Source organism: Hylobates moloch, unplaced genomic scaffold (assembly GCF_009828535.3).
Source record: "Hylobates moloch isolate HMO894 unplaced genomic scaffold, HMol_V3 SCAFFOLD_4, whole genome shotgun sequence".
Classification (NCBI taxonomy): Eukaryota; Metazoa; Chordata; class Mammalia; order Primates; family Hylobatidae; genus Hylobates; species Hylobates moloch.
In genome coordinates, this window is record NW_026652279.1 from 27634721 (window position 1) to 27660653 (window position 25933).

The window sequence follows — 25933 nt, forward strand, 5'->3', positions numbered from 1 at the left end:
ATCTAAATGTCAAGTCCAATGGGATTAGTTAAGTACATTACTGAGGAGTCATAGGATAGAATATTAGGCATCTATCAAAAAACATGTTTTCAAGTAATTTTTATGACCTAGGAAAATATCTTAATAACCTCAAATAAAAAATGCAGAGTAGAGAACTGAAATGATATAGGGTCTCAATTTACATGATTCCAAAAAGAAAATTACTATGGTTATAGTATGGAAAAAAGATATAAGGGGAAAGATACAGTATTCCCCAAATGTCAATGTTGGTGGGGTTAGGATGTTTGATTCTTAAACAAAATATCTTCATTTTCCCCATTTTCTATAGTAAACATGCATGGAAGAAAACATGTTAGCACACACACAGGCACATGCATGCTGGAGGCCAGTTGTGCATGCAGCAGTCTCTCTGTGTGCCAGTCTCTCTTCCACACCCATCTCTCAGCCTCCCCAGCTGACCCCTGGAGCTGGGATTCTGCCCATTAAGACCCCTTCTGCCTGACTCCAGCAGGAGGCAAGACAGGGAGGTAGCAGGCTGAGAACCCTCTCCCCATATCCACTTCCTTCCCACCTTCAGCCTCCCCTACAAATGATGCCTGTGTGTCCCCCTCACCCACCTTAGCTGGACACCTCCTTCCCTTGGGCCCACCCCACCCAGCCCCTCTGTCCAGGGTTACCTACTCAGAACAGAGAAAGGGGCCCGTTCCCAGGACTTTGCCTGGTCCCGCCCCAGCTGCCAACCTCTCCACCCCTCTGGGGCCACTCAGCCCCTACATGGGGTGTGAGGGGGCTGCACCTTGGACAGCTCCATTCCAGATCCTGACTTGGGCCTGCCAGGAACTCCTCCCTTCTGAGGTCCCTACCTTCCTATGGCCTCCTCTTCTCAGAACTATAAATTAGCCCCCAAAGTCCCACCACCATGTATTCATCTTCCCTGAGAGGCCACTAGCCTATCAAATTGATGAGGTACAACCTATTGATCTTGCAGCCTCCACTTTACAATGGGGAGACCGAGGCTCTTAGAGGAAGACCTCATATCTGAGAGCACACAGCTAATGGCGATAAAGCCAGGATTTGAGCCCAGGCGGTGGATCTTCCAAAGCCAATAGATTAATGCTGTCCCATCCTCCAGACCCTCCGCTGCCATCAGTGAGCACTGAGCATTTACGCAATGTCCTCTCTGAGTCAAAAATAGACCCCAAGGCTCAGTTCTGCTGTGCCATCTGCCACACACCAACTCAGAGGCAAAAATGTTGACTTGCTGCAGAGACGAATACTCCAGCAGCTGGGAACTGAGCAGTGAGAGGCCCCTGTGCCCTCCCAGACTTTCCTGGCTGGGGCGGGTCAATTGTATCAGTCTGGGGAGAGGAGAGCAGCTCGGGTCAAGGGCGGGGGCAAAGAGGCAGGCGGGTACAGCTCACAGTAGATGTAGGAAATAGCAGTGGGCTGGGAATCAGCAGCTCTGGCTGGGGCCCAGAACCGACTGCCACTGAGGTCGTGTGGCCTCAGGCAAGTCCTCTGTCCTCTTTAGGCCTCAGTTTCCCTGCTACAAGGGGTTGGAACATGAGTTCTTTCAGGCCTGGTAAAGTCGTATTCTATGGTAGTAAGACACAGGGGGCTGTCTTCACATTCCTGGCCCTTTTTAGGATTTGACCACAGGCAACAGGGAGAAAGGATTCTTAGAGAGAGGAAGTCGCTGGCCCACGGTCTCACCTTTCCTAACAACAGCAACAACAGTAACGACAATGGTCATATCTCCCGCTCCATAAGACACAGGTGGCTTACGTTTCCCGAAGCACTCTTATGCCCATTATTCCACTCACTGTACCCATTTCACAGATGAGAAAACAGGCCCAGAGAGGGAGAGTTGCCTAAAGCCGCACAGCTGGTCCGTGTCAGGGAAGACAGATCCTTGTTCTCATGCATCTATTCCATGAAAGTTCTGAATATTAGTCCTCAGAGAGGCTGCAGGCATGGACTTTCCAAGTCCCTGTCTAGGGAAACTGAAGTCCCTTGTAAGGCAAAATCATCTTATGCCAAAGTGGAAGGGAATCTCCCCAGGAAATTTCTCAGTTTAGACATTTGCTGAACATGTTTCCTGTGCTACAAAAATACTCACTGGGCATCCCAGCCGGACCATTTTCCCAACACCCTCCACATGTGTGACACCCCTTTCCATGGCATTTGGGAGGAGCACTGGGCAAGGAGTCTGGGCACTGCCTCTGTCATTTCTTATTCATCTTCTGTCCACCTGGTGGGGTCACAAACATTGAAGGGCTGATCAAGCTCATGGCTGTGTCCCAGCACCTGACACTCAGCAGGACCACATCACTGTTTGCAGACTGGTGAAGAGGTTCTAAGGAGCAGAGCCCAAAAGCATCTGTTTGTATCACACAGAGAGTGCTAGGAAAAGCCCCTGAAGGCTGCCACTCATAAGGGGCTTAATCTATGCCAAAGACCATTCTCCAAGCTTTATAGAAATGAACCCACTTAACCGTCATAGCAACACTAAGAGCTGGTGCAGAGATGCCATTATTTCCTTGTCCATAATCCCATAGATCTAACCACCGTGGGGAAAGCTGGTTTGATATCACACACAGCATCTGCCTGAGCATGTTCTTTGGTGAGCACATGCAACTCACCAACCCCAGCAGCTCTCAGCCAATGATTGATGGGTGTTGGGAGTTGGTATATAGATAGTGTATAGATATCCCAGCTCCCTTCCCTCTCAGCTGGGAAAACCATGAGCTGTGGGTTCTACACTAGCTCCCAGATCCAGGTGCCCACAGTAATAATTAACTTGCTTGATAACACCTCGTTCCCTTTCCTGTCTCACTTCCCTACTCCCCTACCAGCATTCCTATGCCTCACAAATAAATTACTTGCACTTGAATCCTTATCTTACGATCTGCTTCTGGAAGAACTCAGTCTAAGGGAGGAAGGCGCCAATATTATTCCCATTTTAGTGGGAAGAAAGCCAATGCTTAGAGAAGAGAAAATGACTTTCCCAGGGTAACACAGAAAGCTCATATTTGAACCCAGGCTTGTTTAACCTCAGAGGTTTTGTTTTAATCATTACATATGCCAGGAAGATGGAACTAAGAGTGAGACTGAGCATCTAATGTGATAAATGACCAGGTCCATTCATTTATTCAAAGACATTTTATTGAAATCAATTACTCATCAAGCCCCAAACTAAATGTTGAGGGTACACTGATTACATGCACTGGCTCTGGGATTGTGGGGATCAGGTTAAAACCATGTGCCAGCTGTGTGACATGGGTGAGTGACTCAACCTCTCCTATGAATCATGATTTGTTGTCTGTCAAATGGAGGTGCCTGAGCCATGTGGCTTCCTCCCCTGAGTTCTAGCATCACTAGGTAAGGTCAGACGCCCCTCCTCAGTGGGCCCCTTCCCTGTGCTGGCCTTTGTTCACCACCCTAGGCTGTACTGTTCACTTTTCTATCTTCCCTGGACTCTGAGAGCTCCCTGCAGGCAGAGTCTTTGTCATCTCTGTCCCAGCACAGGGCCTGGCAAGGAACACAGGGCAAGGGTTTGAGATGGTTGAGAAAAAGAAAGAAAAGAAAAAAGGAAGTGAAAAGGAGAGAGGGAGGTAGGGAAGTAGGGAAGGAGACAGAAAGGAATAAAAAGTATGGAAAATGCAAACTTTAAACTTCTCTGCAATTCAGATTTATTTCACCACTGGCTGGCCTAAGTGATAGGACATGCTAGTATTGCTGCTGCCTCTCACTTTCCAATGTTCAGCACCGGTGTCGCCATCATCTTACAGATAACACACATTGAGCATTTATTTATATGCATGAGCTTGTTTGCTCTCCCAGGAACCTGTGTGGTAGGCACATTTTCTTTCTTTTTCTCAACCATCTCAAACCCCTGCCCTGTGCTCCTTGCCAGGCCCTGTGCTGAGACAGAGATGACAAAGACTCTGCCTGCAGGGAGCTCTCAGAGTCCAGGGAAGATAGAAAAGTGAACAGTACAGCACAGGGTGGTGAACAATGGCCAGCACAGGGAAGGGGCCCACTGAGGGGCCCACTGAGGAGGGGCGTCTGAACTTACCTAGTGATGCTAGAACTCAGGGGAGCCACATGGCTCAGAGAGGTTAAGTCACCTGCTTCAGGCTACATAGCAAGAAAATGGTCTGACTCCAAATCCTATATATTTCTAATATCTTGCTACGGGATCACATTCTGTTAACAGCCCAAGGAAGCAATAATGACAAAGATTTGTATCACATGACAGGTCTTGGGAACTTAGCCCAAGGGAGTCTCTTGTGGCTGGCTAGCCACAGAGAACAGAGCCTCTGAAGTTTCAATAGAAAAAGCAAGTGAAAATCTGAGACCAATATGAAAGCAATAAATGTTTACTACAGAGGCTGATAAGACATATTTTTTTTTTCTGAAACCTAGAACTGAAGTAAATAGCAATAATGCAACAGAACACTTTCCTGAAGATCAGGACCATATTGGAATGTAGAGAGAGTGTTTTACCTTGCCATGGAATATTATTGGTTTCTTTTTCTTCGGTCTCCTCAAGGTGAACTTAACTATATAAAATAAATTTTGATTTTTCTCTTTTTTATTTCGCATAGAGATAAACTTGATCCTAATATTATAGACCATTTTTTTTTTCACCCCAGAAAGCACATTTTTTGTCTATGTGATAGTTTTTTAAAAGGGTCTAGTGCCCTCTGAAGTACAGCTGCATCAAACACTTCTCCCTTCCAGCAGGACACATTCTCAATGCTCCAATGAAAGTCAACAGGAGTACAGGTTCTGATGCACAGAAATCCATTTCACGGGAACCCTGTCAAGACTTAATGTATCCCTCCAGGATCCCAGGCTGCCTGGGCACCAGCTTCACACACTCCTCTGATCATAGCAAGGATCAATGTCACCCTGGTCTATGGAACAAGTTGCAGAAGAGTTTTAAATAGTAGGAAATCCATGCCGGGTGAGGTCATGGTGAAAGCGAAGGGGAAACATTCACAGTTGTTCTGGGAGAGATGGAAGCTGTTATGCACAGTCGCCAAGGCCTAGCTGCAAAGTAAACCCTCCGATCAGGCAGGTTGCTGGCAGGATACGGCCCGGCCTGCTGTTCCTGTGGCTGAATGGTACAGTCTGGTTTTACCCGACTTGGATCAGGCAAGTTTGAGGCTCAGACAGCACTGAGGCAGGTGGGAATGTGTGTGGAGACCTTCTGCTCCCTCTACTCTCATTTATGTCTCTTTCTGGCCTGGGTGAATGTTTTACAAAGGGACTCCAGCCAGAGACAGCAGGGCATACCAAGTCACTCAAATAACTACACGTATTTTCTACTGCCCCCTTCTGCCAACACGTAGCCTCCTGGAGCTCAGCTCCTATTCTTAAGGAGCTCATGGGACAGTTAGAGTACCTGATGGAGGAGCAATTAGTGAATTCATTGGGGGAAAGATGAGAGACACAGCCTGCAGTGAAGCAGGTAGTATGGCTTTAGGACCTGGCAAGGCAGTGGTGAATGGACGTGTCGATTATCAAGCCCACCACGGGCACAGATGGGGCCAAAGGGGCCAAGCTCAACATCTCAGATGTGGATCTGTGATCACCGTCACTGCTATTTGCAAAATACAATCCTTAATACAGTTCCTTCCTCTGTAATACCTCACTAACGCACATGCATATTCCACAGCCCTGCTTTGGCAATTCAAAGTTTTGTATAAAGAAATATTTTGCTATAAACATATTTCTATTCTAGGCTAACTCAGATTTAGAGATAGATTTTTCTTTTCTTTTAAGAAATCAAGAGTTCAAACCTTCAGCCCGGCAACTGTACACAATTGCTCGCAATTATGTTTCATTCAAACAAGAGCACAATGTATCAATCATATTTACCTGTTTTGCTCTGTCTCCAATTCCAAAAGCTACCTTGGTCTGCCAGTAAAGGGGAGTCACATCTGGGAATGTCCTGGCCATGTGACCCCAAGCATGTCTCAGTTTCCCCATCTGTTGAAAAGGAGACTCTAGCTTCTTCCTGGGCTGTGGGAAGCAGGACATGAAGTCTAGGCTGGGCCAGCTCCCTAGGGCCCTCAGCAAATGGAAGTTGCGAACATTAACACTGATTTTGAACAATGCCAAGGTTGTATAAGGAATGTAGCCATGCCTATCATGGGGCCGGGTTTGGGCTTTCTGTAACACTGATTTTGAACAATGTCAAAAGTTGCATAAGGAACCTCACTGTGCCTATCCTGGGGCCCAGTTTTCGCTTTCTAGAGCTCGCCTGTGGCAGCATTTCTGCAGCCGGAGAGGGAACACCCTTCCCACGGCCACCGCCTCGGTGCCGGTTGTGACTCATAGCACTGGCGAGGGGCGTGGGCGGGAAACCACATAGGCATCACCATGGCATCTGACAGATTTGCCCCTGTAGAGCTACTCTGTAAAGAAAAGGGGAAGAGGGGGCCCTTCTCCTCCTGCAAGGTGAGTGGGGCACAGAGGGAACAGCTTTCATCAGCCGAACCCCCTTGCTGCAATGTGGCTGGAAGCCAACCTTAGAGAAGGTGGCAGTGTCCTGCCTTCCGCCCAAAGTGAGCGCTGGCCTGGCTCCTGGAGTGGGGGAAACATCCCATCTTGTGGGTGCTGCCCTCCATAGCTCCCTCTCACACAAACAAGGTCAAAGTCTTCTCACATAATTAACATCAGAAAGGCAATCCAGAACCTCCCATTTGTGAGCAGCGGCTATGTGCTGGGTTGGCTCCCCCCAACACTGCTTTTATGTTATTTGCTTCCTTCCATCCTCAGGACGACTTGTTCTTATCTCCTCTTACAAATGAAGAAACGGAGGCTAGAAGTTGCCCGAGGCCACAGTGCTGCCCTGAGGCAGAGCTGGGGTTCCAACCGAGATGTGCTCCCTGTGCTCAAAAATGGGTCAGGAAATCTACAAATGGGTGTCTGTGGGCATGTGAGAAGCAGGTGAACTGGAGAACGTCCAGGAAGTGCAACTGCTGAGGCCACAGACAGCTCAGGGCAGAAACACTCATTTTAGGCAGCTGTCATTTTCCAAAGGACTTTCTATGTGCTGTCTCATTTACTTTTCATAACAGTTCTACGAAGTGGGAGCTAATATCTCCATTTCGAAGGCAAGGAGGCAGAGATTGAATTGCTCCTCAAGGGCATCCAACTGCTCTGTCCTCTATGGCCCCCAGCCTCCAGTTCCCCATCTGTGCAATGGGAATATATTAAAATCACACCCTCAGATGATGCCAGGGTTAAATGAGGTAACATAATGGAAATGCTTTAGAAACTGCAAAATGCCACCGGAATTCTATGGAGTATTATTATTTACTAAAATAGCTTAGTGAGGAGAATGCAAATAAGTCTGAGAATTGCAAGGTTCTAGATTCAGACCTAGATTTCTGCAGAGTGCTTAAGTGGCGTTCTTTCCCGGACTGGAAGCTCCTGAAAGCAGGGACCACGTCTGGTTTGCCTCAGTTTCCTCAGTGCCCTGTTCCATGCCTGGCACAGAGAGGGACCTTGAAAAAGCTAGGTGAAACTATTCAGGATTAATTCAGACTGGGAAAGAGGGTGGAGGGGAAGAACAATGGGACTGAGGGCTGGAAGTGGCCTTTTAGAGGTGGGTGACCAGAAAGTTGATGTTCCAACTCTTGAGAATGAAAACGCCTCTTTTAATAGTCTTGATAAAATGGAAGTGTTCTGGACCAGCAGGGACATAGTCCTACTACTTAAATATTTAGTACTTATTTAGTCTGATCCCCATGTTGTGGGGGAAACTGAGGCCCTCAGAGGATTGCAGAGCTGGGAGGAAACCCAGGACTCTCTGCTCCCCCACAGGCCTGCTCTTGGAAGAGCCAGAACAGCAGCTCGGAGTGGGTGGAGCTTGCTTTTAGTGCCTGCAGCTCTCTGGAAGGAACTGGGTGTTATCGAGATAATCCAAAGTTTCTGTTGGGTAAATATCAACACTTCTGGGCCCGTTACTAAGGGCCTGGGTGGTTGCTAAGCGGCCCTATGACCTCATGAGGGGGCCATTGTTTAGCACTCAATAGGCATCCTTGAGTGACAGCCCCCAGCTCCCAAATCCCAGGGGCCCCTGGGGTTTTGTGAAAAGAAGCAAGAGATTTTAATGAGCAGGAGCGGTCCACAGACCCACGTTTGTTTTCTGGGGGTCTAGTGGGGCGGGGGTGGGGGCTGCAGCTTTTCAGAACAAGGCATAGGAAGGCATGAGTGCCCGGTGAGAGGCTGCCAGCTGCCATTGCTGGCAATAGAAATATCCCAGGAATAAAGAATTAACCCCATGTACGGCGCTTGACCCTTTGTAACCCACGTGAACACTCATCCTCTCACTTTGTTTTCAAAGCAGCCACACCATTTCACAGAAGAGAAAACTGGGTCCAAAAAGGGGAGACAGCTTGCCCAAGGCCTCCCAGAAATGTCTCAGTTTCCAGGTGTGGAAGGCAGAATAATGGCTGCACAGACACCCACATCCAAACCCCCAGAGCCTGTGAATATGTCAGCTTACGGCAAAGGGAAATGAGGGTGCAGATGGAGTGAATGTGGCTCACCAGCTGACTTTAAGACAGGGGAGATCACCCTGGATGATCTGGGTGGGCCAATGGAATACAAGGACCTTTAAAAGTGGAAAAGGGAGGCAGAAGAGTCAGTGTCTGCGAATCAAGGAAACAGGCAGCCTCTAGAAGATGGAAAAGGCCCAGAGACAGATTCTCCTCCCCCGCAGCCTCGAGAAGGAGTGTGGCTCTGCCTCGATTTCAGCCCGGTAGACCTGTGTCAGACTTCTGACTACAGAACTGTCAGCTGATCGATTTTAAATCCCCTGGTCTATGGTTTTTTGTTACAGCAGCAATAGTAGCTAATACACCACAGTTAGAAATCTGCAATGCCTAAGCCAGAAGCAGGGCCTTGAAGATCACATTTAGCTTTTTGGAGTTCAGAAAACAGAAGGCTCAGGGGAATAAAATGATTTACTCAAGGTCCCAAAGCAAGTAACACAAACAGTGACAGGCACCTCTGGGTGTGGGTCAGACCTTGTTGAGGCTACTGAGACCACCTGCCAGGGAGCTGGAACTTCTAGGCCCCTTCCCTGCCATTCTCTGCCAGCTGGCCTGATCAGGACCCCAGACCCCAAACCCATCCCCTCTGAACCTTTCTTGGGCACAGGCAGGTCAGAGGCCCATTACATGACAGGCAGGAGGGCACTCTCCTCCTTTTCGCCCCTGCCAAGCACAGGCAGCCCAAAGCCTATGGCCTCAGTGCCTTTCTTTGAAAATGGGAATAGCACCTTCCACACCACATCAAACAGCAAGGATAAAATGTGAGCACACAGTAGGTGCTCAATGTCTGCTCTTAGATTTCTCTCAGCCAGGCCCAGGCCCTGCTCTGTGTTTCACAGCAACTGGTTGTTTCCTCTCAACCTTCTTTGGAATCTGAGGGCTTCATTCCCAGAAGGGCATTATCTCTGCCCAGCACACGGGAGTACAATGATTGCCTGTTGAATGGACCACAGGATTAACACCTATTATGCTTCTCTCTCCTCCCCTTCACCTAGAAAACTCCTATGTATCTATCAAGGTCCAGAGCAAATGCTGCCTCCTCCAGGAAGCCTTCCCTGACCTCCCTGTGCAAGGTCACATTCATCTCTTTGTGCTGGGCTTCTGGCTTCCTTGTGGCACCTTGGTGTTGGTGCTAAGGGCTCCAGCCATGGTGGCCAACACATCTGGGCTCCAATGCTCCAACACATCTCTGGCCCTGACAGAGTGATTCTTGACTAGTTACGCCTCTTCTCTGAGCTTTGTCTCTTCCCCTGTGAATGGGAGGAATAGCAGCACCTCCATTGTGGGACTGGTGGGGAGAAGCCCATAACATGCCGTGTGGGAAGGGTTCCTTACAGGATCCAGAGTGAGCACCCAGCAAAAGGCAGTGGCTGTTTTCACTAGAATGGCTGCTATGGTCCCAGATGCCTGCATAGCTGGCCTGATTAGGATCCCAGAGCCCAGATCCCACCTTCTCTGTGGCTTTCTTTGTGAGAGACAGATCAGAAGCCCTCTTATTTTATTTTTGAGATGGAGTCTCGCTCTGTCACCCAGGCTGGAGTGCAGTGGCACAATCTTGGCTCACTGCAACCTCTGCCTCCCGGGTTCAAGCAATTCTCTTGCCTCAGCCTCCCAAGTGACTGGGATTACAGGCACCCACCATCATGCTTGGCTAATTTTTGTATTTTTAGTAGAGATGAGGGTTTTACCATGTTGACCAGGCTGGTCTCAAACTCCGGACCTGAAGTGATCTGCCCTCCTCGGCCTCCCAAAGTGCTGGGATTACAGGCGTGAGCCACTGTGCTTGGCCAGAAGCCCATTTTATGACAGGCAGTGCTCATGGAAAACCCAGGTTCTCCAGGCCAGGGATATGTCTGATTTGTCTTTGTGACTGCTCTCAAATTTTTACTGAGCACCTAGTAGGTGTTAGGCTCTCCTCTAGCACTGGGGGGACAAGGGTGAACAAGGTCTCTGCTCCCTCGAGCTGTCTTTCTAGTGGTGGGGGAGATAAATGCTGAACAAACTAAACATTAAATAAAAATTGACTGTGTCAGGAGAGGATTGCCGTTGTGAAGCACAAGGCAGGGTGAGTGGCAAGTGACAGGGAGGGCTTCTGTTTTATAGAAGGGGGCAGGGAAATCCTCTCTGAGGATGTGGCCTTAAGCACAGACTAGAGTGAGCAGCACAGAAGTTTGGAGAAGGCTCCTAGGCGAGGGAAGAGCAAGGGCGAAACTCCTGAAGGTGGGGTGTGCCTGGCATGCTTGAGAAACAGCAAGGACACCACATAGTGTGTGCTCAGAGAACAGATGCAGAACTGAAATGTTATTCTGTCATTTATATTGTTTTATTAAACTTTAGTTACTCCTATTTATGTATTCTTTCTTATTTTATTAATAAGAAACTCATTCATTGAGCCTCTTTCACATATCTTGTCACTGAATTCTCACCGCAACCCTCTGGGGTGGGTAAAATTGTCCCTATTTTGCAGGTGTGCAAAAGTGAGGTTCAGAGAGGTGAAGTGCTTTGCCCAAGGTCACACAGCTGGTAGGCAGCTAAGTCAGGATTTGAATCTCAGACTAGGCTATATTTCAGTTCGTGCTTTTTTTTTTTTTTTCTCCAGACAAAAGGGCTGTGATGGTGGTGAAGCCCCGAGACTGTCCTGCCATGAGTCACTCCGAGCCCCGGGAAGTGGTTCCCTTCTCCCTCTCCTGGCTAGGTTTTTCTAATTGGCATCTCTGGCCTCCCAGCCTAGGTCTCTGCTCTGAGATGCAGAGGTAAATATGCAGCTTGGGCCCTGGGTGGCCACTGCATTCTGGAAGGCACAGTTCCAGGGGCCCAGAAATGTCACCCACTGAGGAGATAAATGAAGATGCCAGAGAGTAGGCCGACGCTTGGGAAGTGTGAACTTTTGAGGACTTATAAAAAGTTCATCAGAAACGTCAAACTGCCGACGCTTTGCCAGATCGGCTTGGGTCTCTCACCGCCTTTGCAGCATCTGGGCTGCCTGGACGAAGCTAGATTCCCGGGGAGGTTGTGCCCCTGCTGCAGCATGATGGAAGGAGGCAGGAGAGCCTTCTGGTAGGAAAGCTGATGCAGGAGAGGTGGACAGAGCTCCTGGAGAGGTCTGCCTGGAGTGAGACCCAGGAGCTGGGGTTCCTAGAGGAGTGGGCACTGGAGCTGGCCTCTTGGGGACGGAGGAGAAACGGACTGGGCATTTAGGCAGGGACTGCAGGGCACAGTCACTGAGGGCTGAGGTCAGGGAAGGAAGAATGGTCTGAAGTGACTGGAGTGGGGCCTGTGTACCAGAGGGTACATTCTACACCATTATTCTGTTTTTATCTTTCGCCCACTGTCATTTATCTCAGTACGTGGCAGGCATGGGTTTGAACTCCAGTCCGCGTGAGCCTGCAGTCCATGCTGTTGCTATACCATCCTGCTAAGAACAGGAAGGTGAGTCATCATGGTGGCAGGACCAAGCTTATAGGGGAGGAGGGCAAACTCGAAGATCAAGTGGTGTGGCCAGGCATGCCTCCAGTGTGGGGATGCGTCTTGGTCAGAGATGGTAGCGTGAAGGCCCCCGGCCAGGCAGTGATACGGGGACATAATGTAGAAACAAGGCAAGACAAGGAAGGAGACTACAGGTCCTCAGTAAGCTCCCAAGCAGACTGAAGTGTGCTTCTGGCATGTCCTCAGAACTTATTCTCCGTATGGATGCCAGTGGGGCCTCTGCTGGCATTTCCCTCCTTCTTTGGGTCAGAGCAGCCAGAACTGCCTTTGAGGAAATGCTCAACCCCCCAGCACCCGCACACTCAGGCTGTGAGGCTCTGATGGGGCTGACCCTGTTGGAGCTCCCAGGATGGGTATGATTCATCCCAGCCTTGACCAAACCAAGCTGTGTAGCCTCCAGGTAGTGACTGGTTCATGGAAGTGCATGTGGTCTGTGAGCCTCTGAGAGGCAGCCCTAAGATCATTGCTAGGACTGCAGGGAATTAAATGCTCCCTTCTCTTCTTCTGCTGGGTTGACTAAGCTAGGAAGTCACCTAAAGCTTCTGAGAAGGTGGGAGGAGGGGGGCACTTTTACCACCACACAAGGAGAGGATGCCTGAGGGTGAAGCCAGAATAAGGGAGGCAGGACTGAGAGATGGAGAGGAAGGGGTGAATACATTCTGGACATCTTCCCAGCCCCTGGATCCAGCTGTGCCTGAAGTCAGACCTCCTATGACTTTTCAGTTACTCAAGCCAATAAGTGGAATAATGGAACCCCCCAGTTTAACCCTTAAACCCCTTTGTGCTTAACCCAGTTTGAGATGCATTTGAGAGAAAGACTCTTGATATCTACAGCTCATAGCCTTTTTGGAACAAAAAAGAAAGAATGGAACTCAGAAGCAAAAAAAAATGGAGAAAGATGGATGAGGGGAGAGCATGGAATAACAGGAGGAGAAGGAAAGGAAGACAGAGGAGGGGAGGGGAGGAAAGAGGAGAGGAGAGAACGAGTGAGGAGAATAACAGAAGGTGGCCATGCACCCTCCAGGAGTGAGGCCAGCTGCTCCTGTCACCTCCTCTGCTATTTATATACCTTGTGGCTCTCAACATAACTTCACACCTGTTATCCCTGCCCTTCAAACACTAATTTGTTTTCCAACATTTCAGAAATGCTTTTCTTCCCTAAGAAACACTCTCTGCTGATCTAGGCTCCTCAGTTTTGAAATGCAAGTCCCCCCGGGAGGGGTAGTAAGATGAACGATATTAACTGCTGATGGGTGTGATGCTTTCGTTTACAAAGCATTTTCACACTTTATTTAAGCTTGGAGTGAGCTCATGGAAGTAGAGAGTAAAACTGTGGCTATTAGAGGCTGGGAAATGTAGTGGGTGGGGAGGATGGGGAGAGGTTGGTTAATGGATGGGAGGAATAAGTTGTAGTGCTTTATAGCACTGTCGGGTGAATATAGTTAACGATAACTTATTGCACATGTTCAAAAATCTGGAAGAGAGAATTTTGAATGTTTCCAACACAGAGAAATGATAAATGTTTGGGGCGATGGATATGCTAATTACCCTGATCTGCTCATTACACACGTATGGAAATACCACTCTGTACTCCATAAATATGTACAATTATTGTGTGTCCACTAAAAAGAAAAGGAAAAAAAAAACCTAGTGAAATAGACAGGGAAGTCTTTAGGCCTATTTTACAGATGTAGATCCAGGGTACAGAGAGATGTGCTCAAGGTCACCCAGCCCAGGGTGCTGGAGTTTGCATCCAAGTTCCCTGACTTCCAACCCCAGCCCTCTGAGAAGCTCTGGGAGTCTGGAGATAATCTGCACAACTCATCGGCTCCTCAAGATTTATCTTGGGCTTGATGTTTAAAGAACATCCGAGGAGACACAAGTTCCACCAGTGATAACTCTGCACGTGTTCCTTCTGTGGGGAGCTCAGAATGAGTCCTGGGTATTACATTTCCAGGGAGAAAACGATTTAAAGATGCAGAAGGCAGTTCAAATGCTAGGGCTAGCTGAACACTCTTTCAAGTTTCTATGCTGAGTGATCCGGTTTCTGTTTTGGGAGGAGTAAAGTTGCTCTGATTTTAAGGAGCTGCCAACACGAAAGATGCTGGCCTCTTGCAGCCTTTGATCATGGTGCATTTCACTCTGACTTCTCAAACCTTAACAGTTGGCCCAGACCCTTTCAAATCTAGCAGGCAATTAAATTTTCACAAAAAGAAGTAGAAACTCCGGGGATAATGAGATGGGAGCAACTTAAAGGCAGTCGCTGGGCTTCTGAACAAATCAGCGAAAGGCACCGTGTAGTAGCTGTCTTTTATAATGGGGTGTTGCAGGCAGGCCAGGGAGGGAAACCTCATGCGTTGGAGCTCCGCAGTGGGAATGTTCCAAGCTTCTGATGATGGCTGGAGTCAGCCCAGGGCCTGTCCTCCCAGGACGGATGGAGCTCGGCAGGTGTTCCTGGGAGGTGCGGCCAACCTGGGGTACCTCGCTGAGGCGCTCACTCTGATGCAATCAGAACACCAATGGAACATCCCCTCAGCCGGGCCGTCTTCTGAGAGCCAGGCTTTTCCAGCTGAAAAGCATTTCAAATGCCCCATAGCCCCAGCTGAGCCCCACCTTTCTCTCTAGTATGCTCCTCCCTCAGTCTTCCCCATCTTGGAATATGGCCCCACAGCTGGTCAGCCTGCTGCCTGGCTCCCATCAGCCCCTTGCCCCATTACCAAATCCTGTAGATTCTGTATCTAGCACATTGCACATCCTCCCCTCCACTACCACCTCCTTTGCCAGCCTGCCATCCGCCTGAAGGAATGCAATACCGTCCACCTGGGTCTCCACGACTGCCCCCTGTGACACACTCCCCAACAGAAGGGGCTTTTGGAGGCTGGATTCGAGCACATCGTAGCTTACATCCATTGACGGCTCTCCTGCAGTTAGATGAAATCCAAACCCTACACCTCTCCCCAGCCCCTCACAGCACCATCTCTTGTTCTCTAGGCTCCAGAGCATCTGTCCTTTTTCAGTGGCCCCAGTGCACAGGACTTGTTCCCACCCCAGGACCCATGCATGTACTACTCCTTCTGCCTGGAACACTCGTGCCCTGCTTTCTTCCTAGAAAATCCTTCTGATCACCCAGGTCACTGCTGAAGAATGACCTTCCATCACCCTCTAATCAAAAGCCGCTCCCATTGTGCTCACATAGGGTTCTGTGCAAGTCTCCCCTTGCACTTAGCCTGGAGTGGTCATTGTGTAGTTATCTGTGTGATGATTTAATTTCTGTCTTCTCCACCAGGCTGAGAGCTCCTGTGAGTAGAGAACATTTTTACTGTGTATGATTACACCCTCAGAACCTAACGCTGCACCTGGTATATAGACAGTGCTCAATTGATTGAATGAGTAATGGGAACAATTCAGTGGATGTATGGACATATAGCCAGAGTGGGACGAGGTGGGGCACAGCTGCCTTTCATGAGACATGTGCCATGTTGTGTGGCATCATAGTGGTTAACCCCCCAGCGGTCCCCTGGCATTTAAATAAGTGAATCCCTGCAATGCCTGGCACAGGGGAGTGGATCAGAATGTGTCAGCTAGTATTATCATTATCCTCATCTTACAGATGAAGAAGTTGAGGCTCAGAGAGGTGAAGTGATTTGCCCAAGGTCACTGATATGGTTTGGCTGTGTCCCCATCCAAATCTCACCTTGAATTGTAGCTCCCATAATTCCCATGTCTTGTGGGAGGGACCCGGTGGGAGATAACTGAATCATGGGGGCAGTTTCCCCCACACTGTTCTCATGGTAGTGAATAAGTCTCACAAGATCTAGTAGTTTTATAAAGGGTTTCCCCTTTTGCTTGGCTTTCATTCTCTCTTGCCTGTCACCATGAGAGACATGCCTTTTGCCTTCTGCCATGATTGTGAGGCTTCCCAGCCATGTGGAACTGTAAGTCCATTAAAACTCTTTCCTTTATAAATTACCCAGTCTCAGGTATGTCTTTATTAGCAGCATGAGAACAGGCTAGTACAGTCACAGAGCTAGCAAATCACAGTCAGGACTTGAACCCAGTCTGACTCTGCACTTAATATCCTGCCTCTCCAAGGGGCTGAAGAAGACCACCCAGCATCTCATGCAAAAGCTGTATCCCTTGTTCATTTTAGAACATGCCTCTGTGAGGGACTCAACAAGACAATGTTCCTGCTCTTAGAGGACTCAGAATGTGGATGAGGTCTGCTAGTACATGAACAGTTGTGACACTGCATCTAGGAGGTGCAGTGATTCTCTTGAGTGCCATGGGTGGGGAGAAAAGCCCTTATGGTAGAGAGATCAGATGAACTCTTCAGGTGCTTACCAGGGGCTAGAGGCAGTGAGGAGGGCTCCCCAGGCTGGCAGGACATCAAGAGGAGTCCCATGGCAGTCTGACTTGTATGAGGAGGAACGGTGAGTAGCTTGGTGTGGCTGAAGAGTTAGGCATGAGCTTGTGCGTGGGTGGGGGAGTTACTATTCTTAGTCTCCTAAGTGGTATGTTCTCAGAATGAGCTGCCCTCCAGGGGTGGGGCTCCTGCCTCATTTTCCCTCACTAGTCTATGGGTCCTCTCTTGCCGGGTCTTGGGGAAGGAGGGAAGACTCAGTGGGCAACAGCAGCTGGATGTCTGATTCCCTGAATCACCCCTTTCCCTGACCCCTCACCTCCAGCCCCTTTCAATCTCTAGTCCTCCATCTCTTTTTAGGACCTCCACCCTGCCCAAACTGTCTTTTTCCTTCAGGAGGACTAGGGATTTTTGGACCTCAAGTTGATCATTGAATTGGTAGCAGTGTTATGTAAATATTCAAGAATCGGGCAAACATATGAGTACTAGAATATTCACTGCAACATTGCTTATTAGAAAAATTGTAAACACCCTAAATGCCCATCAATGGGGATTCATTAAATAAATTATGAAATGCTCATCCATATAATCTATGAGGAATATGATTTTCTTTGCATAAGGTATGTTGCAATTATGTATGTATGTATAATCAATTTGGTTTTCCTCTTTGCTTTGGCTGCTAGGAAACTCAAAACCAAATTTAAGGCATACATGTTTGAATGAACCTTCTTATGGTTGCATCCTATTTTCTACCATTATTTTCTGATTCCCTAGTTAATTTCTTTTCAACTTTGTCGTATTGTATAAATAGCCTGACACAAGTCCTTTCTGTTTTTCCTTTTTAAAAAATTGATAGAGCAGTAATGATGTAAGTAACTCATATTGAGGGTTGGCTGTATGCCAGGCACTGAGTCGGAACTTTGCATGTATTATTTCATCTGATTCTCACATTAACCAATGAAGGAGACGCCATCAACACTGCTTTACAGATGAGGAAACTGAAGCTCAGAGGGGTTAAGTGACTTTTGCATGGTCACACTGCTGAGCAGTGGCTGGATCAGGAATAAAGCCCAGTTTCACCTGAACCCAGGAGCTAGCATCCTAACAACTCTTCCACACTAACTCCTGGCAAATCAATAATCCAATTAGGCCACAACAAAACTGCTCTGACCCTCATTGGATGGGTGGCCAGGATGTTATGTGGCTTTCCACCTTCCACTCTCACAGGTGAGATGGTCAGGCATTGTTGGTTTGGGGTTGACATGTAAGGTCTGAGAATCAGAGCTTCCTTGCACCTGGAGGGTGGGGAAGCCCAGAGGCTGGGTTTCCAGCTCCCGCTACTTGCATCCTTTCTTTGCATCAGCTGCACAGTCTGACTACAGACAGGGCAAGACTGGGGCTGATGCTGTGGCTGCTGCCTCTGAGCACCCAGTACTGTGCAGCCCAGGCTTCTGAAAGAGGACAGGAAGTAAACTAGGCCAGTGTTCCAGCCACTTGACTATGAATATTTCATTTACTCTCTGAAAACAACTCTCAGAGGACAGTATTAGCATCCCCATTTTGCAGAAGAGGAAACAAACCCAGAGAGGCTAAGCAACTTGTCAAAAACCACACAGCTTCTTGTCCAAGAACACACAGCAACTTGTCCAAGAACACACAGTGGAGCCAGGTTTAGAACCAAATCTGTTTATGCCTTAACTTCCCCACCTGTGGAACTCAGTTCCACCTCCTAACTACAGCAAACTAGCTCACACTTCTGACCACGTGTTTTCATGGGGCTGCCACTCCAGGAACTTACCCCAAGCCCTGGTGAGAAAGAAACATCAGGGTACAACCAGATCCATTCTAGATCTAGCCTTGGCTCTGAGGCTTAGAATCTCGATCTTGTCAGCTGAGTCTAGAGGACTTGTCTGTCAGAAAAAGACTCATATAACCAATCCCTTGGGGGCTGATCAATAATACCCATAGGCTGGCAGCAACTTTCTTCTGTTGCTGCTCCCCTGGGCTGTCCTATTTGGCTTCAGCTCTTCTGTTCCCTCTGCAACCAATTCCCTGCATTAAATTCCTTCTGTTTGAAATACCTGGAGTGGATTCTATTTTCCTGATTGGCTGCCCCTCCATCCCTATTCTCCAGCTAAGTCTGCTCCACTGGTGGCTATTAAGCCAGCATCTCCTCCCATCCTCCTCCCCAGCAGTGGGGGCATGCTCCTTGCAAGAATTGTCTGCCTTTAGCTCAACCCTGGCTCCAGGCTGATCTTGTCTCCCCCTATCTAAAACGTTCCCTTCCCCTCCCCTCTCCCCTGCAGATTCTAGTGTGTATGACTTTTCATTTTGGAACTGTCCCAGGATGTCCTTGATCTCTTCCACTGTGAATTGATTTTGTGGCCAGAGCCTCCTAGTTCTTAGAGGGCTTGCTACTCCTTTATGTGCCACTTACACACCCATTAGGAATGATGGCAATGACACCTACCATTGCTGGGCTTCTACCTTCTGCCAGCTGTGTGCTGCCAGGTGCTCCGAGGACATGATCTCATTTTTTTCTGATGATAACTCTGCATCCCAACAATTCCCAGATAGGACAGATTTCCTGTTGTTCTCTAAAATGCACTCTCCTACTCTCCCAGAGTAATTGAGAGTTGTCTGGGCACATGGCTGCTTAGATAAACCACATTTCCCAGCCTTCTCTGCAGCTAGGTGTAGCCATGTGACTAAATCCTCATCTGAATGGAAGATGAGTGGAAATAATGTCACTTCTAGGCCTTGACTTAAAACACTGAGGCGTGTGTGTCTTCCACCTGGTCCCTGGAACTGTGAATGCAATGTGCCTGGGACACAGATCCCACCATGTAAACGAGGACAATATCCTCAGGGGTGGCAGAGCAACAGAATGCAAAGAACCTGGGTCAATGCGTGACCTCGTGGACTAGAGCACTCTTGGCAGGCTAGAGCAGCCAACTTAGACCCTAGAAAAAGGCTTCTACCCTGCTATTTGGAGGTCTGTTTGTTGCGGCAACCTGGCCTTTATTATCCTAACTAGTACATCCTATGAAGCAAGCACAGCTTGGGAAGGTAAATGACTGTGTCCGGGTTTCCCTGGACCTCTGTGATTTCTGCTGTTCCCCATCTCTTGCATGGGCTTAGTCACCAGGTCCTGACAACTCTAATTCTGAAAGCCTCTGGAATCTGTTTTGCTTCTCTGCCTCCTTGGCCATATCTCTGGCTTGAGTCCTCATTGTCTGTTGCCTAGACTACTGCAACAGCCTCTTGATCACTGGGGTCCCCTCCAACCCAGCCGTTACATTGTTGGGCAAATTATTTTTCTAAACTCAGAACTGATGGTGTGACTGCCAGATTTAAACCCCAGCTGCCTGAGGTCCGGGCTCCTGTGGCACTCATAGTTGGTCTTCAATGTAGAGGCCTCCAGTCTTCAGGCCAGAGGGGTAGTAGTGAGTCAGACAGACTTGGAATCAAATCTTGGCTTCACCTATTGCTAGCTGGTGACTTGGCTAAGTTACTTCCACAAATGTAATACAGTGATTAAGAGAATGAACTCTGGAGTTAGAGCGTCTGGGTCCCAGTCCTTCTTACTAGCTGTGTGGCCTTGGGCAAGCAAGTAAACCTCTCTGTGCCTCATCATTTGCCTTCCCTCACTTCATCCATCTATCCTTCCAACTACCGACCCCCTCAGCTGTCTATCCACCTATCTACCTTCCCATCTGTCCACTCACTCATCCACCCACCCATGTATCTGTCTGTCTGCCTACTATGTCTATTCATCCATGAGTCCATATGTTCACTACCTATCTGCCCATGTACCCACCCACCCGTCCACTGATTTCTCCACCCACCCTCCAACTCTCTCATTCATCCATCCACCTATCAGTCCATCCATCCAGCTTATCCATCTGTCCATCAATTCCATTATCTGTTGATACCCACTGTTCACCCACTAGTTAGTGGGGAAACCAAGTTAAATAAATGACTTCAGAGACCTGGGGTAAGAGCTGATGTTCATGCTCATATCCAAGGTCCTAGCTAATTAGGAGGCAGGGCAGGATTCAGGACAGGGCCTTTGTTTCTTTCTTTCTTTTTTTTTTTTTTTTGAGACAGAGTTTCACTCTTGTTGCCCAGGCTGGAGGGCAATGGCACGATCTCGGCTCACCGCAACCTCCGCCTCCCAGGTTCAAGCGATTCTCCTGCCTCAGCCTCCCTAGTAGCTGGGATTATGGGCATGTGCCACCATGCCCTGCTAATTTTGTATTTTTAGTACAGATGGGGTTTCTCCATGTTGGTCAGGCTGGTCTCGAACTCCCGACCTCAGGTGATCCGCCAGCCTCGGCCTCCCAAAGTGCTGGGATTACAGGCATGAGCCACCGCGCCCAGCTAGGGCCTTTGTTTCTATCCACTGTGCTGGTGGCTCTTGGTCCCATTGGATCCAACATCATTTTACTTTTTTTCTTTATCTTCCAAGAAAATTCACACATCATATAACCTACTAATACACATAATTTCAAAAAGGCATATAATGCCCCAACTGTAATAAAGAAGAGAAATAAAAAAAGTCATTTATAATAACAAGATGTGCGTTTCCACCTCACAATGCCTGGGTGTGACTATAATGAGACAGTCAGAAAATGGATCCTACTGAGGATAAACTAGTTTAGATTGAAGAGAAGACAACGTTCAACGGAATATTGTCACCTTTTTTCTTTATAGTTGACATTCTGATGTGAGGGCTAAGTAAATACATTCATAGATATACATCAAATCACTGGAAATGTGACAGTTACTAACACAGACAGGGTGGCTGTATCAGCAGCGGGACCTGACTGACATGCTGGTTCTGAGTTTTTAACATGGGGCCAGTTCTTAGTGAAGTTCTGAACAAAATGAAGGACAGTTTTCCATCAATTTCCTTGATTGTCTAATTCCTGGAAATTTCAGGATATATTAGTGGGTTAAGATTTAACACAAAGTCAGGTTCTGGGCTCAGGTGCGTACAAACAGGATTTCCACTGATATAAACATCCAATAAGACATCTAACACTGTGCCAGTTGCATGATAGGTCTTCAATATGTGGGGCCCATGCTTGGTTCTTGCATCCTGCCACTGTGACAGCTTAGAACTCTCCCACTCCCTCTCCTCGCCATAACTGGGGAGACCCATTGATATCTAGACCAGCCCCTCCTTCTAGAGGTGTCTCTCCTGGTGTCAGTATTCCTCCCAACCACAATCTAACTGAGGCCAGAGGCTTCATTTTAGCCATAGCTAATCAAAGCCTACCCAGGGACAGGATGCCCTTTTGGAATTTGGGTGGCCACATGTTGCAGCGAAAGTGGGTTTGCAACCACAAGTCCTGAAACAAAAGTCTCAGCTCAGTGACCTCAGGGAATTCTGCAGGCCTCTCTGAGCTTCTGTTTCTGGGATCACCAAATGGACATGATAATGTCTCCTGTGTTAGGAGACAGTCAAATCTAACCTGCATTTGCTCAGCCTAATTTTGTTCATGCTGATAGGAATGCCATATAAGGGGGTATGGGCTCAGGAGCTTGCCAGCCTGGCTGTGCAATCTGACAGCCTCCCTTATCAGCTGGGTCATCTTGGGCATGACTTCTGTGAGTCTCAGTTTCCTCTTCTGAAAAATAGAGATGATGACAGGGGCTGCTTCACAAGATCATTGTGAAAATTTCATGAGAAAATTCATGCAAAGTGTTTTCCACAGGTGCTTCATTTAGAGCAAGCCCTCAATAAGTATTAGTTATTCAAGTTATTATTTCTATTGATAATTAGTTATGGAACATGAGGAATATGTGCTTGGCTTGAGGAATAGGATGTGGTGATGGAAAACAATGCCAGCCTGGGAGCTTCTTGAGGGCTGAGGCTGCGTTTCATCCATTTTGGCCCTCTCAGTGGGTGCTCAGGGAACAAATGAATGGTTATTGGTTTCATGGTGAGGATTGATGAATGGTCAAACTGTACCCATAGGGGCCATGAAGAGTGAGTAAATTGTGTGAAGGTGGCAGCATTGACCGTCTTCTGAGAAGGGCTAAGACAGTATATCCTGTTTGGCCAACTCCAGAAATGACACCTGTACCCAGGTGAGGGGAAGGCAAACGTGAAGAGGCCCTTTGTGGCTGGGGCAGGCTCTGTCCCTCAGCAGAGTTAAGAACCAAGAGGGCGAGCCTGGTCCTGCCCAGAGTGGGCTCAGGCTGTGCCCCTGACACTGTAGGTCGTGCAGCCTTAGGGGCAGGGCTGCTGCCACACCAAAGACAGCTCGCTCACCTCTGTCGGCCACAAAGGAAGAAGGGGGAGGCCCATGGGGTGCTTTCCTGGACCCCGATACTGTGAACCAAGCCAGCTTGCTCATCCAGTGCCATATTCTCCACCCTCCACAGCCATACACCAAAGCCATGAGTGTCCAGGAGGTTTTCAAAGCAGCTTTTAGGCACCTGGTAGGATCGGGGCTCATGGGTGTCCCATGGTGTGAAAACCCACACACCTAATGTTCAGAGAAAGAAAAACCTCCTGAACATGAGGCCCAGCAGAGAAAGCCTAGATTCTCTAAACTTGAAAGAGACAGGTTCAGGAGGCTGAAACTCAGGGGGAAGCTTACTTCCTGCACTTCAGTTCTGGCTGTTGAACAATTAGTCTACTACCAGCTATTTATGGTTTTAACTGCTTCAGAAATGTCCCTTTGGACTCAAGGCCTCAGGAAACCACGGCCTCCTGTTCAGTTTGGGAATCGTGTGTGACTTCCTTATAAGCTCAGGCAACGTCCCTGAATAACCACTCAGATGCTTTTCCCAATGTGTTCCCAGGCTCAGCCATTGGCTCCAGACCTATAGCCATGTCTTTCCGTTTGCCTGGTTTCCACTGCTCAGAATGCAGACAAGCGGCTGTGGCTGTCACGTAGCCTCGGTTTTCCATTTTCCCTGCCTGGCTTTTGTTTGAACAACAGACAGGCAAAATAAAACCCTACCAGCCGACAGTGTCAGGGACAAAAAGAAAGAATATAGAGTTGCCATCAGCTAGAAACAACAACTTGCTGAATATAACTTCTGCAGCTGCTGCTATTTGCAGATTCTTCCCCATCTCGACGGATCCTCCTCTTAACCCTGGGACGTGGTATCGCTGTTCACTTTTTCCAGATGAGGAAACTGAGGAGGGGTGACATGAGTGATCCGAGCTCACACTCCAGGGAGTATCAGAGCCAAGTGTCAAGTCCTTACGTGGCCCCAAAGCCCTTGCTCCACCCAAGAGAAATAGGGATGAAAGTGACAATTATAAAAACAATTGCTCCTCTTTATTGAGCACCTACTCTATGCAAGACACTATCCTGGCTATGCAGGTGATATATTTTAATTGGAGCCACCCCTCACTCGCATCCCTAGTGGGAAGAATTAACCCTATTTTGCAGGCGAAGAAACAGAAGCAGCAGCTTGGGAAGGTGAAGTGACTTGCCCTCGGTCCCACGGTGAGAAGTGCTAGAAACAGGACTGGGGGCCAACTCTTTTCACTCCTTTCCTCTCCCAAGGAGTGATACCGATGCTTCTAGATGGCACCCTGACCAGTATTTTTTTCTTATTTTAGTAGTTACAGATTATTTCGATGAACCAGAAAAAAATGTGCAACTAGCATGTAATCCCTGACCTCATGGATGTTAATTCTTAGGATGAAGCTAAAGATGGACAGTGAGGACAGAGGTCAATTCAAGGAAGAATATTAAGGTGTACTGTTCAGAGCTGTTTGGAGTGTGTGAGCTTGAAGGGGCTCAGGTGTAACACTCTGGGGTGACAGTGAAGGAGGTGAGGCAAGTCCCGAAGTGAAGGGACTTGCTAAGGGTCAACAACTGGAGGCTGAGCCCTAACACCCACAAAAGCTAGGTTCACAGCATAGACTGCCTTTTTTGGTCCCAGGCTTGCCTCCACCTACTGGCTCTATCTTCCTAACACAGACTGGGATACCTATTTGGCCAGAAGTCTTTGGAGAAATTCCAGGAGTTGAAAGACAGAAAACAAAATTGGGAAGCTAAACTGGTAGCCTAGCCTGGGGCCATTTTGATGGAAGAATATTTAAAATCCAGCCTGGCCCACCAGATTGCCCCTAGGACACTGGTCATTTACTTTGGATGCCTGATGTCTGAACTCCTTCCTCTGTTTGGGGAGCTGCCCGTCTTGTGACTCAGAACCCACCTTCCCATTCAAGAAGCTGCAGATGCCTCTAGCGTCCTTCACTGTGCAGGGTCAGACTTGAGTTCCAGCTCTGCCACTAATTCGCTCTAAAATAAAGGGCCTGTTCAGGTATTTTCCAAGAGCACTTTGAGCTGGGAAATTGAACTAGACAGGTTCCAAGGCTAATTACAAGCTGACATTTTATGATTTGATGACTAAAGTGCTCATTGTGGAATTGCAGGCGGCAGCAGTTTGGTGAGTGGGAGGGATTTGCAGCAGAGGGAGCTGCCTGGCACCCCTCGACTCACATCACTAAGGCGACCACCCACTCTGCTTAGCTGTGAGGTCAGCTTGGTCCATTGTTAGTGATTTTAAGAAACCAGTGTCTCCCCAGTAGGCCGGGCTGGAGCCATCATGGGCTCTACTTGTTGCACCTGAAACAATGAAATATTTGTCAAAATATCTCAGCTGATTTTTCCCTCATAATTAAGGCAGGGTTAAGAAGGTGGATTCCTTACTTTCTCCAGCCAAAATTATCTGAACACAAAGGCTGGCTTCTTGGTGGAGAGAGTTACATGGAAACCCCTCTGGTGTGTTGAGCAATGACCTGGCACTAGTCAGTCCCTGCTGGAACCCAGCCCAAAATTCCATTGGCGAGAGGCAAAGGCTCCCTGCCCCCTGCAATGAGACCTACTCTCCCCAGGACTTCTCAGCACCTCACCGCCCTGCTGTACTGACCAAGGCCTGAAAGGCCCTCCTCACTGCCATGCCCCGAGAGGCCCACTTCACCCATCCGAGGCCCCTGCTCTCCAATCCGTAATGAAGATAAATTCTCACTGCCATTACTGAAGCACACAAGGAAAGCTAGGTTTAAATATAAAATTCTGGGTCAGTGAGTTGGCCTACTTCATTCTTTTCACATATCCCAGGCCACAAATGAAAAGAGACAAATTTCTCTGCATCTCAGTTGCTCTAAGAATTCACATTGAACTGGTGGTGGGGGAAAGGTGGGAATTTGGGGAGGAAGAAGGTGTTCTGGAAGTTTCTTCATGCTGTGGTTACATGAAGTGAAGAAGGCAGAATATTCCCCAAACCAACTTGGTGTCCACAGGGCCAATGCTATTGCCATGGGGTTCTCTAGCTCCCCCAAGATGGGCAGAAGCTGGGGAAGGTCCTTGTATGGGGCCAGGAGGACTGCCTGGTGGTGCCAGGGACAGAGCCTTCAGCAGGGATGCCAGAGGGCCAGGCAGGTGACTCGTGGCCTCACGTCCCATGGGCTGTGAGAACCCACTGTGCCATACAAGACCAGGGGAGCCAGCATGCTGCCTGGAGTCCCTAG

The 25933-nt window shown here is 48.4% G+C and overlaps 1 protein-coding gene across 14 annotated transcripts in view; it reads right to left on the minus strand.

Moving 5' to 3' along the window:
- The window catches only part of ATP2B2 (ATPase plasma membrane Ca2+ transporting 2), a 390019-nt gene that overhangs the window by 229107 nt on the left and 134979 nt on the right, over nt 1-25933 (minus strand). The window contains exon 1 of one of the 14 annotated variants that reach the window (XM_032149707.3): nt 5890-6000. The exons of the other annotated variants lie outside the window; for them this stretch is intronic. The gene's annotated coding sequence lies outside the window, so the exon portion shown is untranslated. Of the gene's footprint in view, nt 1-5889; nt 6001-25933 lie in introns of those variants that run through there. 14 annotated transcript variants of the gene reach the window in all.